Source organism: Ambystoma mexicanum, chromosome 7q, assembly GCF_040938575.1.
Source record: "Ambystoma mexicanum isolate Mex_15411 chromosome 7q, UKY_AmexF1_1, whole genome shotgun sequence".
Lineage (NCBI taxonomy): Eukaryota > Metazoa > Chordata > Amphibia > Caudata > Ambystomatidae > Ambystoma > Ambystoma mexicanum.
Window position 1 is genome coordinate 923490490 of NC_090941.1, and position 19689 is coordinate 923510178.

Sequence of the window (19689 nt, forward strand, 5' to 3'; positions counted from 1 at the left end):
TCAGGAGGGAAGTGATTGTAATAAAGGATAGAGGTGATGACCTGGCTAGGCAGCTTTTGCAAGGTCAAGCTGGACAAACTCCTTTACCCGGTTCCGGGGGGAACCCCGCTCCTGTGGTTTCCAGTAACCCGGTGCAGATTAATCTACCTGGAAACATGCCGCTGGCCCCACCTGAACGCTTTGCTGGGGACCCCAAACGATTCGCCGTATTCATGAATCAGTGTCGTTTGCACTTCCTATGCAGACCTGGGGCCTTCCCTAATGATCAGACGAAGGTAGCCTTTGTGTTGTCATATCTCAGTGGCTGTGCTGCCGATTGGTCAGTCCCACTGGTAACTCAAGATGACCCGATTCTTCGTGATTTTCAAGGATTTCAAACTAGCATGAAAAGGTTATTTGCTCAACACTCCCAGGGACAGGCTCTGGATGACGAACTTCTATCTCTGCGACAGGGCAATCAAGACCTTCTATCCTACATTGCAACCTTCAATAGACTAATTGTGGAAACTGGTTGGCCAGAGGATAAAAGAATCACGTTATTCTATCGAGGTCTATGCGGAAAACTTAAAGATGTCCTGGCACAAGTTGTAAATCCGCCCCAAGAATGCACTGAATATATAGACTTAGTGGTCCAATTGGATCACAGGCAGCAAAACAGAAAAGCAGATCGGTCCAAGTTTGAAACCCGGCTGTTGGCTAAGACCCACGCTAACCCCAAGGGGGCTAATGCCTCGGAGCCTATGCAAATCGGAGGTGTTAAAGGACCCCTAACTCAAAAAGAACGGGAAAGAAGACCGCAGATGCAATTATGCCTTTATTGTGGGTCCTCTGGACACTTTCTACAAGATTGCCCGGTTAAGCCTCCCAAGAAGGTGTTAGGAGCCGCTGATAAAATCCATGGAAACTCGGTATCGGGAAACGACCACGCCCGGCAAGCGTAGGGGTCCGCTTGCCGAGCTTGAAAACTAACTCTCAGACCTTGCATTTCATTGTGCCAATGGTCCTCGTAGATCCGGAACAGCCTAAACGGTTGCATGCTATAAAGGCATACATCGATAGCGGGGCTATAGGAAACTATGTGGATCGAGAAGTGGTCTCTAGGATAAACCTCCCTCTGCGTCCTAAAACCAACAAAGATGTCATCACCACAGTAGATGGAACCGAAATTGCCTCTGGACCGGTAACACATTCCACAGCTGAGGTGACACTTGTAGGTCCGGATGGCCATCGGGAGGCAGTTGTGTTTGATGTAATCAAGGCTCCACAGTTTCAGCTTATTCTCGGAATCCCTTGGTTAGAGACACATAATCCTCGAATTGATTGGCGAGCGAAGAGAATAACCTTCCCGGATTGTGCACAAACCTGCTACCCAGAAAATCCAAAGATTAATCTAGCATCAGTAACCTCTGTCCCCGTGCAACTACCTCCAGAGTACCAAGACTTTCAGGACGTCTTCCAAAAGGAACAGGCCAACACGTTACCTCCCCACAGATCGTACGATTGCCAAATTGATCTGGTGCCCGGTGCACAAACCCCTTGCAGCAGGATTTACGCCCTTACTGAACCAGAGAATCTGCATTTGAGACAATATTTAGATCAATACCTCGCCAATGGTTTCATTCGCCCGTCAAAGTCCCCGGCATCCTCAGCTTTGTTTTCGTGCCTAAAAAAGAAGGCGACCTTAGAACTTGTATCTATTACCGCGCATTGAACCAGATAACTGTTAAAAATCGTTACCCTCTGCCTCTGATCCCTGAACTCCTTGACCAGGTGAAGGACGCTTGCGTATACACCAAGTTAGATCTCCGGGGGGCTTATCATCTGGTACGAGTAAAAGAAGGCGACGAATGGAAAACGGCCTTCCGTACAAAATATGGACTATTCGAATACCAGGTGATGCCTTTCGGGTTGTGCAACGCGCATGCAGCCTTCCAATTCTTCATGAACGATGTCCTTCGGGAACTCATCGATGTCTGTGTTGTCGTGTATATCGATGACATTCTTGTGTACTCCTCTTCGGAATCTGATCACAGAAAGCATGTCAGGGCCGTCCTAGAGAAACTGCGCCAGCACAAACTGTTTGCTAAGCTGGAAAAATGTGTTTTCCATACCACCGAGGTTGAGTTTCTCGGATTCATCCTGACACCTAAAGGGTCCGAATGGATTCACGGAAAGTGGATGCCATCCTCAAATGGCCATCACCTAGTTCGGTGAAATTTGTCCAAAGCATGCTTGGTTTTGCCAACTTTTATCGCAGGTTTATCCCAGAGTTTTCACGTGTGGTGCAACCCATCACTGCACTCTTGCGAAAAAATAAACGTTTTGAATGGACCGAGGAAGCTGAACAGACCTTTCAGGAGTTGAAAGCTAAGTTCACGTCCGCACCTATTTTGAAGCACCCGCGTCCCGATCTCCCATATATAGTCGAAACCGACGCGTCCAGCTTAGCCATGGGAGCTGTCCTGTCTCAGAGAGACCCTGAAACCAACCAACTGCACCCTTGAGCATTTTGGTCCAGAAAGTTCTCGCCGCCGGAGATAAATTATGCGATCACCGATAAGGAACTATTAGCCATTAAGTCCGCCTTCAATGCTTGGCGGCATTATCTCCTTGGCGCCCGGCATACCATCACTGTGATCACTGATCACCGAAATTTACAATATTTAAAAACTGCCAAGGCTCAATCGTCTCGACAGCTCCGATGGGCTTTGTTCTTTGCTGAGTTCGATTTTGTAATCATCTACCGCCCTGGCTATAAGAATGGTAAGGCGGACGCTCTATCCCGAATTGGAATGGAAGAAATAGACACAAACTCAGAACCTGTGCCGATAATTCCCGAACAAAGAATTTTGGGGATAACCACTTTACAAACCCTTGAAGACATTCAAGCACGAGTGAAACAATTCCTGGACTCTTCAGCCTTGCAGGATTGGATCAAAAGGGGGTCTAACGTTTCAGTCAAGGATGGCTTACCTTACTTCCAAGGACGCATATTTTTGCAGGAAAAGGAATTGCAAGAACTGGTTATTTCCCGTCATCATATTACCCTGATAGAAGGACATCCTGGCATTGCCAAAACAGAGGAAAAGGTTAAACGACAATTCTGGTGGCCTTCCTGGCGAAAGGATATTAAATCTTTCATGATGTCCTGTGGAGTTTGTGCCCAAAACAAAGGTCAAAAGACAAGACCCGCCGGTCTTCTTCAGCCCTTAGACATTCCACCAGCACCTTGGCACTCTCTGTCACTAGATTTTATCACGGACCTGCCCTCTTGTAATGGTTACAATACTATTCTGGTCGAGGCGGATTTATTTTCCAAAATGGCCCACTTTATTCCGTTGAAAGGATTACCTTCAGCCTTTGTTCTTGCCAAAGAATTCCTCGAAAATATCATCCGTTTGCATGGATTCCCGTCCATACTAGTCTCCGATCGGGGAAGCCAGTTTATTTCTCATTTTTGGAAAAATTGTTGTCAACTGGCACAAATCGACGTAAGTCTCTCGACCAGCCACCACCCACAGACCGATGGTCAGACGGAGAGAACGAACCAGACCCTTGAACAATATCTACGATGTATGTTGCACCAATCGGAGGGTAATTGGAAGGACATTTTATGGGTGGCAGAATATGCATACAATAACTCGATACACTCTGGAACTGGTCAGAGCCCCTTTTATACCCTATATGGACATCACCCTCGTACTTCAGACTTGGACTCACCTCTGAGCCTTGAAATGCCCGCAGTGGACCATTTGCATTCTACGAATTCTCAAGCCTTCAATGATGCAACTGCACATTTGCAACATGCGAAAGGGAAATACAAAAAGAATGCGGATCTGCATCGAAGAGAGACGCCTCTATACCAAATAGGGGATCAAATATGGTTGGCTACCAAACACCTTTCACTCAAGGGGCCTCGAACTTTTAATCCAAGGTATTTAGGCCCTTACTCGATCAAAGCTATAATCAACCCAGTGGCAGTCAAGCTCGATCTACCAGCTAACATGCGGATTCACCGCATTTTTCATGTGTCACTTTTGAAACCAGTGCACCCAGGAACCAGATTAACAAAGCCACCAGAACCGATTCAGATAGACGGGGAGCCTGAATTCGAGGTGAAGAACATTTTGGATTCTAAGATCTCAAAATCAAAACTTTTCTATCTAATTGATTGGAAAGGGTACGGGCCTCACGAAAGGTCTTGGGAACCCAGTGATCACGTACATGCACCTCTGCTGGTAAAAAGGTTCCATCGGAATTTCCCAAACAGACCGAAACCTCCAGAAGGAACGACCTTGGGGGGGGCTTTGGGGGGGAGTGCTGTCATGATGCCTACCCCCGGAGCACCAGGCCAGGCCCAGCACCCCCGGAAGCAGGCATCATACCCTCGGGTAAAAGCCCAGCGGCCCCTTATAGGGGCTCTTTGGACTCAGTCCTGGCGCCTTTGGCGCCAGGCTCATCTTGGACATCAGTCCTGGCGCCATAGGCGCCAGGCTCATAAAGGGAGGTGTTTTGTGCACTTACCTGATGCAGACCATGCTGCACGCTTCAGGCCTCCCAGAGACTTGAAAGGGACTATTTTTTCATAGGGACTATTTTTTCACTCGGGCGTGGCCAGGGAAGGATACATACCTAGTTGGGGAAGGATACATACCTGGGACTTCTTTGGATGCTATTTAAGCCACACCCAGACAGCAGCTCATGCTTCGCGTTGTTCTGCTTCCTGCAGCTTAACGCTCACCGTGTCTGCTCCTGTCCTCGACTCCAGCCACGCCCACTTCGAACCTGGAAGACCTGCAAGGAAGGAAGAGAAGAGAAAGGTGAAAACCAAGGACTATTTCAAACTTCTTACCTGCATCCGGAATCTTCTCGCCAGCATCCCTGAAGAAAGACTTCCATTTAAAAGCATTGCGTTGCTCGCTGCAGCGCCACGCTTCACTCACCTGTCCTCGAGACATCTCCCGGCTCCATCGCGGCTGTCAGCATCGGACGCCACATCTCTGCACCTAGGGGAGAGAGGAAGAAACAAAAGGTGAGCAGAAGGAACACAGAAGGAAAGCCTGATTAACAGCCATAATACTTACCGGCTTTTCTTCCACATTTCGGGTCGGCGCTGCCCCGTTGGCAGGTACCTTACCCCGGCCCCTATGGGGAAAGGACAAGAGACATTTCTGGGGAATGATAAGGACATTTAGAGGGATCGCCCTCATCACTACTCACCTCGGCAGTTTAACCCCTCGACGCATCGCCTTCATTCTGCATCTGAAATAAAGGACAGATCACAGGTTAGAAAGACAACATAAAGGGGGCCTCACTTGAACTTTGAACTTTCATACTTACGGCGCATCGCTCAGGAAAGTCAAGTGGATTTTGCCAGCGCCATTCTGAAAACCAGTGAAGTAACTGGACGAACACGTGCCCCTGCACCAGAAGCAGGATGGAGAGTTCATCCTTCCAAACCATAAGAAGGATATTCCTACGGGCCAGGCAAGCACGATTTGGAGGTCCAGTCCAATCGGTGTTCCGGGTCCTGTGCATCACGCTAGAAGAGGCCACAGCAATCCAGACTAGACCAGCGCCCCCGTGGGAACCAGGTGAGCGTTACACCACTTTTAAATATTTTGGCATATCAGCTTACACTTCAATGGGCTGATTTTCTGTTTAATTTTCATTTAAGTTAAATGTTATGCAATCCTCTTGATGACAGCACACTGTCTCATTTGAATCATAAGGGTACACAGAATGAATTCTAAATATTCCTTTGGGCTGAGAGTCCATGTATTCTGGCAACTCAACCCAGGCATCCACATACTTTTCAGGGATATTTACAATCACCATGTTATTTAGATCTGCAGTATAATGTGATTTTTGTATGGCCATTCCTATCGAGGAGTTTTCCTCTAAATGAATATCTTGACAACCTTTATTATTCACCATTTTTTTTTACAAACAGTTCACCAATATCTATCAATGGAATGTATTCATAATCCAGGCCTTGCTGTTTTATGGATTCATTTAGGCACACAAATGCATCAGAATCTTTCATCTGCTGTCCATTTTTGCATTTCAGTGTTATTGCAACCTGTTTAGTGAATGCAAGGATAATAGTATCCTTCCTCAGCTGTAATTCAATTGCATATGGGACCAGCTGTGCGCAATGATAAGCTCTTCTTTTATCTTCAAATTCAGGTGCCTGCCCACCTAGGCGTGACCATATTTTTTGATTAAGGAAATCTAACACCATGCATATTCTGTGCATTATATCATTGCCCATGTAAAAGTCATTTTGTGTCCCACTCACTATCCAAACATTATGGTGAATTGTCTTTTGACCAATACTAATTTTCAGCTTGCATCTTCCTGCAATTCGGTTTTCAAAGTCTGGACTGTCCAAACCAGAGACATATTGGTTTTTAATTCTAAATTTCGGGATCTCCTCCCTCTCCATTATTTTTTGCAACAGTCTCTCATTAATGAAACTTCTTTCCTGTTCAAGTGCTAAAGTGGCTTTTGTTGTTTTAGAATAATCATTTTTTTAATTATTTTTTTTTATTATTATTTCGCTTTTATCAAATCAATGATTTTGCAAAAAGAAGAGAAGAAAGAAAAAGAAAAAGTTGAAGAAAGAAAAAAATTAAAAGTTTATAGAGAGTTCCCTTTGACAATTCGGTATTGACGTTCAGGTCAGATTCAAACCTTGTTCATCAAGAACCTTTTTGATCGGATTCTTTAGATCTAAGGGAACATGCCTCTAAAGCTGCTTTTAAAATTTTTGACGTTGCAATAGACCATGTCGTTCTGGAACCGCTCAAAAGTCGATTCCACCAGACGTCTTCTTCATTCAAGAGGTTTGAATTTATCAGAGGACTCAAATATGCTCTTCTCCATTTTTCAGTTTTGGGGCAGTGCATCAAAAGGTGTTTTATCGATTCCGGCTCTGAGTCGGTTTCACAGTGACTGCAAAAGTTGGTTTGTGATTGCCCTCTAATGGCCCTGATTTCGTTTGTTAGAAGCAGATTCAGGCGACTTCTCAAGAAGATTGATCTTAAACCCTTGTCCGGGAATCTTTTCAGGACTTCGGAAGTAGAGTGTAGTTTTTTGGGATGAAAGTTCAAATAGGTGAGGAGTTTGTTGTTGCCTGCCAATGTGAGAGTCTCTATCCAATCCAGCAGTGCCATTTTCCGTTTAACTTTCATGGGATTTTGCATCAAGTCGTCTTCAGAACATCCACTGATGATCAGGTGAGTGCGCTGTTTGTTCGCCCGGGAGGATAGAAGTTTGCTCTTACCTTCCATCATTTCTTAATTTATTATCTTGTAAACAGGTGGAGAGTCTTGCATTATTATTTTCCTGAAAAGGGCCATTTCGCCTGCCTCGATGACCGCTTTCAAGGAAAGAGTTCCCAATTCTCTTCTGATAATCGAGATTGGAGTCGAATTTGGGAGCAGGAGAACTTTCCGCCACAAGTAGGCTTCCAGTTTTGGCCAGATAATCATTTATACCAATGTGAACCCATGGTTGCTCATCTTCCATGTGTATTTCAGCAAGAGTGGTGATGTGTTTTTCTGAATCTGCTTTAGGAGCAGTATTCTGTTTACATGTCTTCTCTTTTAAATAAAAACGTAATGTGTGCTCATCTATGGCAGTTTGCCATTTTTTCCTTGGGTCCAAGTATATTTGTACAGGTAGTTTTTCATTTTCACTCTGCATTTTGTCTTGACACATTAATATAACGGTGACGCTAGGGATGCAGCTATTCTGGAGATATACCTCCACTGCATCATTTGTTTTTGCAACGGTGTGACATTCATTTATATTGCTGTTTTGTGATTTTAGTTTCTTAGGTCTCAATGGTTTTTTGGTTAAGGACCACAGTGCTCCATTCACCCCATCTATGAGAGGAGACAATCATTTCAGGCAATCTGTTCCCATCAGAAATGGAATTTCACAAATGGATGTGACCAATACCTCCTGTTTCATTCTGTGTTTACCTATCTTTATGTCAACCTCGGTGACACCTATAACAGGCACCACCTCCCCGTTAAAATTATGCACTGGACCTTGATTTTCCTTCACTGTGATCTGATTCTGTGGGGATCTCCCTTCATTGATACTCTTTACCAATTATTTAGACATAATTGTGGCCTGTGCGCCAGTGTCAATCATTGCAAATGTATTGCATTTTTCTTCTACAGTGATGGGAGCATAATACCTGTCTTCAACTTCCTCTAACACACATAAGAAGTGCAAATTCTTACTGATTTCAGGGCTCACCTTTCTCAGGCATTTTTCACTTTTGGCTAAGCACATTGGTAAATGGAATGACATTTTTCACTCCTTTTTGCCCATTTCTGCGTGGGAGACTTTATTCATTTCTCCATGTTCAGAGGTTTTTTGGAGTGTGGCCACTGTTCGCCCATCCATCCAGGTATCATCAGAGGTCACACTACAATCCTCCAACTGAACATGTTTAACAACATCATTTGGCAACGTGTTATTGTCTAACCCTGTGCATTTGTGATTATTTAGTGTGGTACTAGCCCTTTTAACTTCAAAAATATGTGGCTCAAAGAATTCTTCAGGTGATTGACTTGTACCCTCCTTTTGAGTATTTCTTTTTTCTGCCTGTGCTTGGTTATTGCTCTGACTGCCCAGGGAAGGGGTTATAGCATTGCCACGTACTCCCTGTTCACTGGTATTCCCCATGCATGAGTCATTTTTCTTAAATCTGTCTCTTTGTTCTTTTGGAATTTCAGGTTTTCCTTTTTCATTTGTACAAATCTTCAATGTTTGATTTAGCTCTAGGTTAAACCGTACCTCTCTTTTAGATATATTTGCAATTTCTGTCACATGTTCATTTACTGGTACTTTCACTTTTAAATCATTAGGCATTTCAGATTCATTATGCATAATTACATCAGAGAAATCTGTCTTTTTGGCATAGCAGGTGTTATAAGTACATAGTCACTTTTCAGAAACCACCCGGTCATTGCTATGGCTTTCTGCCCCCTCCTTTGATCACTGTTTTTGTGCTGTACAGAGCTTTCCTATTTGCTCAGCTAACATTTTCACTTGGGCCTGGAGACACTGGAATCTTTCCATCTCTCTAGAATCATCTCTCTGTGGCCTAAATTGATATTGGTTGTTTTCCCCCTGATTGGATCTATTCTGGCACCTCTCAGGTGAATGATTTCTATTGGGGTTGTTCCTGAACTCTTGATTCATATTTGGAGGGGATGGGGGTGCACCCATCCTTTGGTTGTAATCCCCTGGTGGGGAATCATTGCACTGACGTGGAGCATAATTCCTATTCTGCCTAATGTTCTGTCTCTCATGTTGTGGGTATTGACCCCTATGTTGATTCCCATTATCAGAAAATCGATCCACATATCGGGGTCTATCTTGATTACCATATATCATGTTATTGGGATCAAATCTGCTCTGTGTCCCCAATGTCGGGTAGGGACCATCATTTCTTCGATCCTGATTTTGTCTCTGGTTATTGTTCATACCTTACATATCAGGCCGATAGCCTACCCGGGGCCTATCTCCTAAGTATCTAGGGCTGATGTAGCTTTCCCTATTACTAGGATCATGTGATTGAAACATTGTTACAGGAAGTGACAACCTTTGTTGATTACCCCTTTGTTCAGGTATCAAGTTATTTTTACCTGGACTTTGAGCAGACTCAAGGGACATTTTGGCTGACCTGATTTCCATCACTGTTGCTTAGGGTTCTTTAGATTTTGGTCTAGTATCTTTCATTTTATCACATTCTCTACCCTGACAATAAAGTACTTCATAGAATCATTTCATATTTGTACTTTGGTGTACAATCCACTCAAGGGACTTGTCACAATCAAATTCACGGACCAGTTGTGATATAATGTCTTTCTGTAGCCCATAGAAGTAGGCAGTTTTAAACTCATTAGAATTGGGGTCAAAAGATACATCAAAATGAGGAAATGCCCTTTTTAAGTCTTGTAAAAACTGGCGAGGGGATGTATTAGGCCGAGCAGTGATTGTGTAAGCGACTTTCTTTGCCTCCTGCAATGACTGGAAAGGAGAAAAATGATGCCTAATCTCTTTTTCAAACTCTGCCCATGTCATATTCTGCTTTTCATTCAATCCCCTTATGATACCGGCCGTGGGAGCATCTAAAGTTAAATCAAAATACTGCCTGTATTGTTCCTTAGGTATCTGGAGAGCTTTAAAAATGTCATGAACCGCTTCTTAGTGATCCTCTATGCAGCATTCCCCTCCCTTTTTAAATGGTTTGATCAGGGCTTTGATGGATTTCATTATCTTTATGGGGCTACTTGTTGCAATGCATGGAATTGCACTACTTGGTGATTCAACCCTGGTTCCAGGTGTATGGGATTGGTGGCTACTCCCACTGGGAGTATCAAATCCCCCAAGGGCGCTGCAACCAAGTTCAGTCACCGACCAGTCACTGGGGCACTAGCTCTTTGGGTAGAAATAGAATTCACCTCAACTACATTGAATGTGCTGCCCTGCCGTCTATCCTGAGACCTGGGAATGCACATTTGTTGTTCCAAATCCTTACACTTCTTAAGTAGCCTGTCTGCCTCATTTTGCAAGTAATTGTTTTCATCACTCATTTTATTAATTACCTCCTGCATGTCACACATTTGCATTTGGCATTCATTGAATTCTTTGTTTCTCTTGTCTCTTTCTTGAAGCATTTTAACCATTTCCTGTTCTGCATTCTGGAGATCACTTTCTTTTTCAAAATGTTCTTTTTGTAAGACCTGATTTTCTGAAACCATCTCATCTTTATCTTGTCTAATGTGGTCCACTAATGCTTTTAAGTGTATCAATTCTTGTTCACTGTCCTCAAATTGTTTCTTGCTTTTGGACAATTGAATATCAAAATCTCTGCATTTTAACTGCATGTCTTTTTGACATCCTTCTAATTCTGCTCTTAACATTTCCTCCTTTTTACTTGCCCCATCTAGGTCGGCTTTTAACCTGTTAATCAGCTTGGTATAATTTTCTTGCAATCGCAGGGACCTATTCAAAATAAACCAGATCTTGGCGCATAGCTGTATCAAACAATCTTTCTCTGCATGTTTATCGATTGCATTTAACAACCTTAGAAGGCAGACCTGAATTATGCTGCCTTCTGCAAAAATATTGTCTAATTTTTCTTTCTGCACTTCACCATGAATGTGGTCATGCCATTCTGTGGCACTGTTCGATGACCACGCTCATGTGCATATAACTTTGCCTCTAAATATTGCACTAGCTCTGGGAATGTGGCTTCCATTTGAGACATTCTGAAATTTGTTTTAGTGACACACTGCTATTATGAAATGGGTTCCCTTTAATGTACAGATGGCAGTGTGAGACACACTTGCCACGCCCAGTAGGTGCTCTATGATCACGTTCCCGGCCTACAACGCACCATAAATATGTAGGGTATTTTGTGTAGATTTGGGGTCTGGCAGTATTTTATTACCACCAAAATAATGGTAATTTGGTGATCACTACTCCTTGCATTCAGATTGGGTCTGGCCTTACTTCCTTTCAGTAAGCATTCCTTATTACATTATATAGGATCATTTAGTGGTATATATTTTTGTTGGTGGTATTTTGGTGAGCATAATTTCTTTGTTTTATGTGTGGCCCCAACATACAAAACCCCCTTCTTTTGTTTAGACTGTTCGTGTGATCTCTAGAGGCCTCGGACCTACATTATTCAGAAACACCAAATTTTCATATAGAGTGCCACCTATGGCTGTTATCACTGATTTATCTACACCAGTGAACTATGTTTCCATAAAGTATTCAGAATAACGTGGTATTATCACTATTTTATTTACATTAGTGAATTATGTTTCCATAGGCCTCTTTTTGCTGATTCATGTATGCCCATCAAGGACTATTGTATTGTATTCCACTCAGAAACCACATACACACACCTGAGTGGAATCACGCACACAACTATTTATAATTACTAAGTCTTACTTTTAGACAACTTACTATTTCTGCTGTTTTATCTTTATGGGAAAAATGACAAATGCACTACCTCAAAATCTTCCACATATCACAAGTGCTTTTCCAGATGCACTAAGAAAAGAGAAAAACAAAAACACACTACACGTCTGCTTTCATGTATTTTTGTGTTTTATAAACAGTTGCATTTCAGAACACCATGTTACCCTTGTTTTCTTTACAGAAATAAACAGAAAAATGTGCAGCAACAGAACGAGACTGACTTTGCATCATCTGTAACAAAGAGAAAAAAGAAAACATGCAGCAAAAGAACGATATTCACTTTGCAACATTATAAAGTGTCAATTAAACACAGGGGATTCCTTTTTTTCTACTCTGCCTGCCTGAAAAATATTAGGTCATTCGTACAGCAGTCACAATAATCTCCATTCACTTTGATAATTACCAGTTATCTGTAGTTCTCCCACATGCAATCTCCCTTGGCTCGTGGCCTCCGATGAATGGGCCCGGGGTTTTCTTTTTAAAGTGCACAGCGAGAACATGCAGTTCAATCTGCAATCTGCAGTTCTCAAGCCGGTGCCAAGTGACCAGGAACCCCCAGTCTCTGAAGGTCAGCAGTGCAGCTGGAACGACTCCGGCCAGCAGCCCAGCAAAGGCGACCTCACAGCAGCTCTGCAAAAGTGAACTGACTATAATTCTGTCAGAGCTCGTCCAGCAAAGCTCTGTTGCTTACGCAGCCTGTCTTCAGATATACTTCCCTCCAATCATATTAACAGAAAGTGTATTAGGTTGCCACCCCTGTTTCACAAACAATTGGATCTTCATACTGTAATACCTGTTTCTGTTTCCTGCTGCCTTTCCATCCTTCACATTTCAGTGCAGCCAGAGAAAATCAGAAAAAAATGCACGTTTAAAAATGACTCTCAGAGCACATCTCTTCTGCCTCTCTTTCCACATGGAGAACACATTATAATGTTAATGAGTTAGAACTAGTGTTAGTATTCGTTAATTAAGTCAGTCAATTAGATAGGTAATGTGTTCTCCTGTGAATGAGGCATTTCAATTGAGAGAAGAGAAAAACAAATTCTATTATGCTTTTAAATCTGTAACCTGTCTTCATTTGCATATCCATATGTTACACTGGCAACATCTGGCTGGCTATATGTGTGCCACATTATAGCAATAATGTGATCCCATGCAGTGGCGCTGCACTCCAAAATACAATAAATTATACTACAGTTTCTATTTAGATTCCTCCTTGAATATGCGCAAACAGGTCAGTGTCTTAGCCTCGGCAACAGCATTTACCTGTAAGCTTATTCATGCCTTCAAGCCCTTTCTTTCCACAAATAGCTACATCACCCTGGCCAGATCTCTAGCATTATCCAAAATTGACTACTGTAATGCCCTGTATTTAGGTGCCAGTAATTATATCATAAAAAACTCCAGATCCAGAAGAATAATGCTATCCGAACTGCCTTGAGCTTATCTAGTAGACAACACATCACCACCACTAGACGTGACATCAATTGGCTTTCTATCAAAGAGAGAACACAACCTAAAACAGAATCCCTAACCTATAAATGTCTTAGCAATTCAGCCCCTCAATACCTTGTTGAAAGATTTACCGAAATCAACACAACCCATTTTACAAGTTCATCCAACTCTGGCCGCCTGCAAGTGCCCAGAAGTGCAAGCTGCTGGGTGGCAGCAGCTTCTGAGTCATAGCTGCCCAACTTTCAAACTCCCTACTCACCACTTTAAGAGCCAACCAATCCTTCTTTACATTCAGGAAAGATATGATAAATTGATAATCTCAAACGATGCACCGTACTAGTCCCTGTGAGACTTCCTTAACGTGAACCTTTGTATAATTTATCTGCATAATGTAAACTGCCTGCGATAATTATTTGCTTACTTCTGACATTTCCTGTCAAGTTGTATATTCCTGTGTCTGTAAATAATGGAAATAGTATTCTTAAGTACTGCATATCTATGTACCGCCCACTGTATATTTTACTATGTGTAACTAAGTAATTGCATAACCTTGTAATGGGCCCAGGTACTTCCATTTTGGTGTGCACTATAAATAAATAAACAAACAAACAAACAACCATACATTGATGCTAGTTCATTCAGAGACATGTGCATTGTAATGGACATGGTGGAGGGCCTAGCATGGTGCACACATGAATGTGTGGGGGGGCATTGGATATTGCTGATCCCATCTCTGCATCACCTACTCCCTCTATGCTCTGCATCTGGAGTATAGTGCTGCAGGTCTCCTTCCACGCCTACAGTTTGATGGGGGATGGTGCCCCAACTACTGTGGCCAGCCCCTGGCTGTGCTCTGCTGCGAGGAGGTTGCGGACATGGAGACGTAGATCGTCGCACCTCTTCCGACAATCTCGGACAGTCCGGGGTGTTGTCCGGACTGCCGAGAGTTTGCGGACCAATTCCTCCCAAATGGCCTATTTTGTAAGTTATGCTGGCCACCGCAGATCAGCGCAGAACACCACATCAGCATGCTGCACCAGTGTGTCTGCCTACATGTTCACCTCCTGCTCACTGAAACAGGGTTTGCAGCAATGGACAGCGCCTTTCCTAGCTGACATGTTCTTCTTTGCCAGTAACTACTTGGTTCTCTAGTTAGAGTCCTGTAGAATGAGGATTGCAATGGATTGTGTTTAAAAGTAGGCTGCTAGTGCATTTCCCATTCCAGCGCGATGACGTTGTTTCTGGTGCCAGAAATACCGGTAATTACGACATCATAGGTGCCGCAGTTGGTGTCTGCTGAATCATCTATGCCGGTATCAGGGCTTTTAGGGCCGTTACAGGCAGGCTGGTGCTACCGTTTAGGGCATGCCGGAATGCGCATGCACGCTGACTCAGAATCTACCATTGATTCCGGGTAGCAGTGCTACACAGAAACGGTAGTGCCAGCATGCCGGGAAATTTTCATTTTTTACCGGTAAACTCGTAATGAGGCCCATAGTACAGGTATATATATATTCAGTGAAAACACGTTGTTAAAAGAACATTATGGTTAAGTTGCGCTACTAAAAACCTATGAAATTCAGTATTACAACTGTTAAAGGGACATTATGGGTCCAACTAAAACTGAAAAACCCCTGAAATTCGCCAGTTATGGTCAGCTAAGCAACCATAACTCGCGCCACCACTGTGCGCTGCTAAGACTAACACCCAGGGCATCAAAGATGACATCACAAATGTCATTGATGACATCACTGATGACATCACATGTCTGGCTCACTCTTTTTTCCTTCACTGATATATGTAGGGCAGTAACAGGCAGGAACTAAAAAGTCACTATACCATAGTACAAAGTGCTATGATGACAGCACAGCCATGCCTAGCTCCTTCTTTTTTTGTTCACTGACATATGTAAGCCACATGCCTTTCCTCACTGTCAGTCAGCAGTTTAAGAAGTTAAAAGTGCTATATTTGTAGTCCTTACCCGTCTCACATATTCTTACAATACTTTCCTTAGGTTACGTTTCCAACATATCATACATATGTATAGAAGAAGAAAGAATCCATAAACACAAGAATCTTTTCAGTCCATGAAGTAAATTAGTTCGGATATGAAAATTTAGTGGTAATACCACATTTTTTGGTCCTTGCTTTATATTCCCTGTATATGCTTATATTTGTATGCATTAAGCTTTCTTTATGTTTTTGTGAGTAATAGTGCAATTATGCAGTAAGGGAAGCATACGTAGATACTTATGTTGCACAGTATGTGAAAATGTGTAATGGAGGCATTTATCAATTTATTATGCAACATGGGAAGATTGCAAATACTGCACCTCTGTAGTGCATGCTGCAGACAATGCTTACATTTCATCATGAGTTTGTTCATGTACTGAAAGAACTCAGTAATGCAATGGGTTTTTTGCAGCAATGCATTGCTTAATGAACTACGTGGCATATCTTAGTTCTTTTTCTGATACTTTTCTGCCAATATTATAATGACAATCCCTTGTGGAGGCTCTGCATGAAAACTAAATGTACATGTGATGTCAGCAGTGATGTCATCAATGACATTTGTGATGTCATCTTTGATGTCCTGGGTGTTAGTCTTAGCAGTGCACAGTTGTGACGCGAGTTATGGTAGCTTAGCTGACCATAACTGGCGAATTTCAAGGGTTTTTCGTTTTTACTTGGTACCATAATGTCCCTTTAACAAAGTTGTTTTGCTGAATTTTCCAGGTTTTTAGTAGCCCAACTGAACCATAATGTTCCTTTAACAACGTCTTTTTACTGAATTTCATGGGTTTTTAGTAGCGCAACTTAACCATAACATCCCTTTAACAAAGTTTTTTACTGAATTTACACTTTCATCGTGTGAATTTGGGAGATGTTAACTAGGATTCCCTTACTTTATATACATGTAACATAGAACATACTGAATCCCCCGCGCTAATGATTTTTGAAGGCCACGGACTGTGCGTATGTCCGCGGACGGTGTGGACGACATCAACACTACCCAAACACTCAGGGGATATCTGAAATTGTTCTGTCATACCATAGAAAAACTGCACAAGTTTAAAAAGCAGCACATAAACACATTATAAGTAGTAATAAATAAGCAGTGGAACCTACACGTCTAACACATCAATCATCCATTTAAATACCATATGTAATGAAATGGATTATACCATAACTAAAAAGATATGCCTGCAACATAATTTCCTCACAGAAACTGCAGAGCTAGGAGCGACAGTACACAAACACAACACAACGAATACAAATTACCAGAAACTAGTAAGTAAACTTCATTTTTCTTATATAGTTCTATACTTTCTGTATGAGGTACAGAACAATTAATGTATTTGTGTTTTTCACACAGAAATGTGCAGTACTTTGGAGTGGCTCGAGGAGAATTTTCCACGTAACAAAATGTCGGAAGATAGCGATAATAATGGTACACCCTTCTCTTCATAAGCAAATTAATAGTCAGTACTTTATGTGTACTTAACATATATATATATATATATATTTATTTTTAATAGACCATGCAAAGATTGAAGAAATTCCACCAAAAGGCACAATGCAAGACACCTTGCAATGCATAGAACAGAAAGTGGACATGCTGAAAGATAATTTCAATGGTTTAAGGCAATTTGTGGAGGAGCACGTCAAAGGAAAAATTAGATACCACTGTACTACCTGTACTTGTCCTGCCTCTCCATGTCCCAGTGAAGTATCCCCAAACCCTCACAAACAACATAAACGCTTAGACGAAACTTCCATCCCTTCATCCCCTCACAACGATCCTCTGCAAACCCCTAAATCCCCTATATTTGTTTCAGTTTCTGCCTCCCCCTTTCTTTCTTAATTGCTGTATATGTGTATAATAAAATAAATGTTATGTTAGTTGTAATGAAATTCTTTGTGTCTACTTTTTAACAAAAAAAACAGTTAAAATGGCCGCAGACAGCGTGCCTGTGCGTCCTGTCCATAATTAACAAAATATGGATGTCTTAAAGACAGTACACCTATCCATACCATTCGCAACCAAGATGAAACTGTTCCTAGAACACACCAGCTGTCCGGGATGTCGGTAAATCAACAAAATGGGAGTGTCCTAAGGACACTCTATCTGTCCTTACCGTTCGCAACCAAGATGGAAATGTCCGTAGAACAGGCGCGGTGGCCGCGATGTCCATATTCAAACAAAATGGAGGTGTCCTAAGGACACTATACCTGGCTGTGGAGTCTGCAGAACATCAACGCACATGCGCACCATACCCGTAAGTCCTGCAAACATTGTGCCTGTCCATAAGTGTTTGTCTCACTTGTGTCACACTTTCAATTAGTTTCGGGACCTGAACACTGTCCGAAGAAAACACCCGCGCATAGGCGCACGCCCATTCCTGTGCATTTGGTGTCCTGCGGACACCCATTCCCTTCGTGGGCGTATTCACGACGTCTTCATGTGACCGCACCCATGCTGAGCGTGTATCCTAATTTGCGCACTTTGTCCGCTTCCCCAACATTTTAAAATAATTTATACAGAAAATCCAAATTATTTTACAGTAAAAAATCACCATTTCACATGTCCCAGACAATGGCCCTAGCTTTCCACATGTTTTATGGAACTTTTTGATAGCTTTTGAGTGATCAATATGGTCACGAGGCGCACCCCTCCACCCCTATAAAAGGCCACACCACAGAGCTCATCTTCATTGTACTTCTGGCTATTGGAGATTGACTTTTGCTGCCTTTAGTGCTGTAGCAGAGATTACCTCACCAACCCTAATGGCATCCATGACTGCTGTTGCTACCTCAGCCTCAGCACCACCCCCAAACCCTCCACTACCACCACCTCCCCAAGGGCCTACAGAGGGGAATACGCGTGAGGATGTAGAGAACAAGGATGAAGAGGATGAAGAGAATGAGGTCGAGGAACTCCCTACTACCAACACTCGCTGGGAATCGTTGGTGTGGTGGTTGTTCACCGTTCATGGTAACATACCGAAAGCACGTGCGAACAAGGTCACCTGTAACCAGTGCAATTTGGTGCTGAGTCGTGGGAGACGTGGTTCGTACAGCTTTGGTACGATATCCATGAAGCAACACCTAACTTCGGACTTTCGCAATGTTGTACCATGTAAAGAACGTAGCAGGTTGTGCTCCTCGGCAGCATCCTCTGTTACCGATCCTCTCACCACAAGAGACACTCCTGTGGGAGAGTGCATCCCTCCAGCTGCTTCACAGACCATTCGCAATGCTGTTGACCCTTACCTTTTGAGGGTCACAATATTGTGTATGTACTGCAATGCAGTACTCTGCAGGGGGGAGAGTATTCGAAGTGCTTTTTAGACTACGTTCACGGAGCACCAGAAGATCTGCTACCTACCTAAATAAGGCCCAGCCTACCTCTTCCTCTCTCCACCTGCCCTTTCTTATCCCCGTGGTTGGTGTCCCTTCCTTACCCTCCTTTCCCCTCCTCTCCTAGTGTGTCGGGTGTAGAAAAAGCCACAAAAAATATATAAAACAAAAAGTTAAAAAAGGCTCTTTTCAGAGCCACCTTTCTCAGTTTAAAAATAGAACTATGAAGTAAATGGTGCAGGCCCCCGCGCATTTTTTTAAAAGTCTGCGGACAGTCCTAGGACAGATACAATGTTAAGGTGCAACCCTAGCAAAACCAATGCACTTTTCTCTGGGAGTAAATGGTAGCTCTGAAAAGAGCCTTTTGGTGGTGTTTGGTGTGTTTCAAAAACTTGGATTCGTCAACATGTAATGCAAAATAGATGACTGTACTTCCAAAAAAGGTCGCAATGCATTTTGTACATTTCGAATAAAAATCTGATTGCCAGCATATGTAAGATGGACTCCATCTCTGCGAAAAACGAATGTGCTGCGAAACATAATATTTTCATTGTGGAAAGACGACATGCCAACATCTCTTAGAAAGGCACAAACAGCCTTATTGACATTGCACCTCACTTTCTCCATTTGTGGACCAAATGAAGAAGAACGCAGCCACATTTGTCTTTGCGCAATACGTGAAAAAATTACTTGGCAATTTGGAAACATGTCCATGACCTTCTCAAGTCCTTCCTTCATTGCAAAGTGCAAAGAAATTCTGGACACATGTCCTAAACTGTTCCCTCCACAATTAATTATAATTATGTCAGGAAGACGCTTGGTCTGTAAAGTAGCACAGAGAGGTACCAAGTC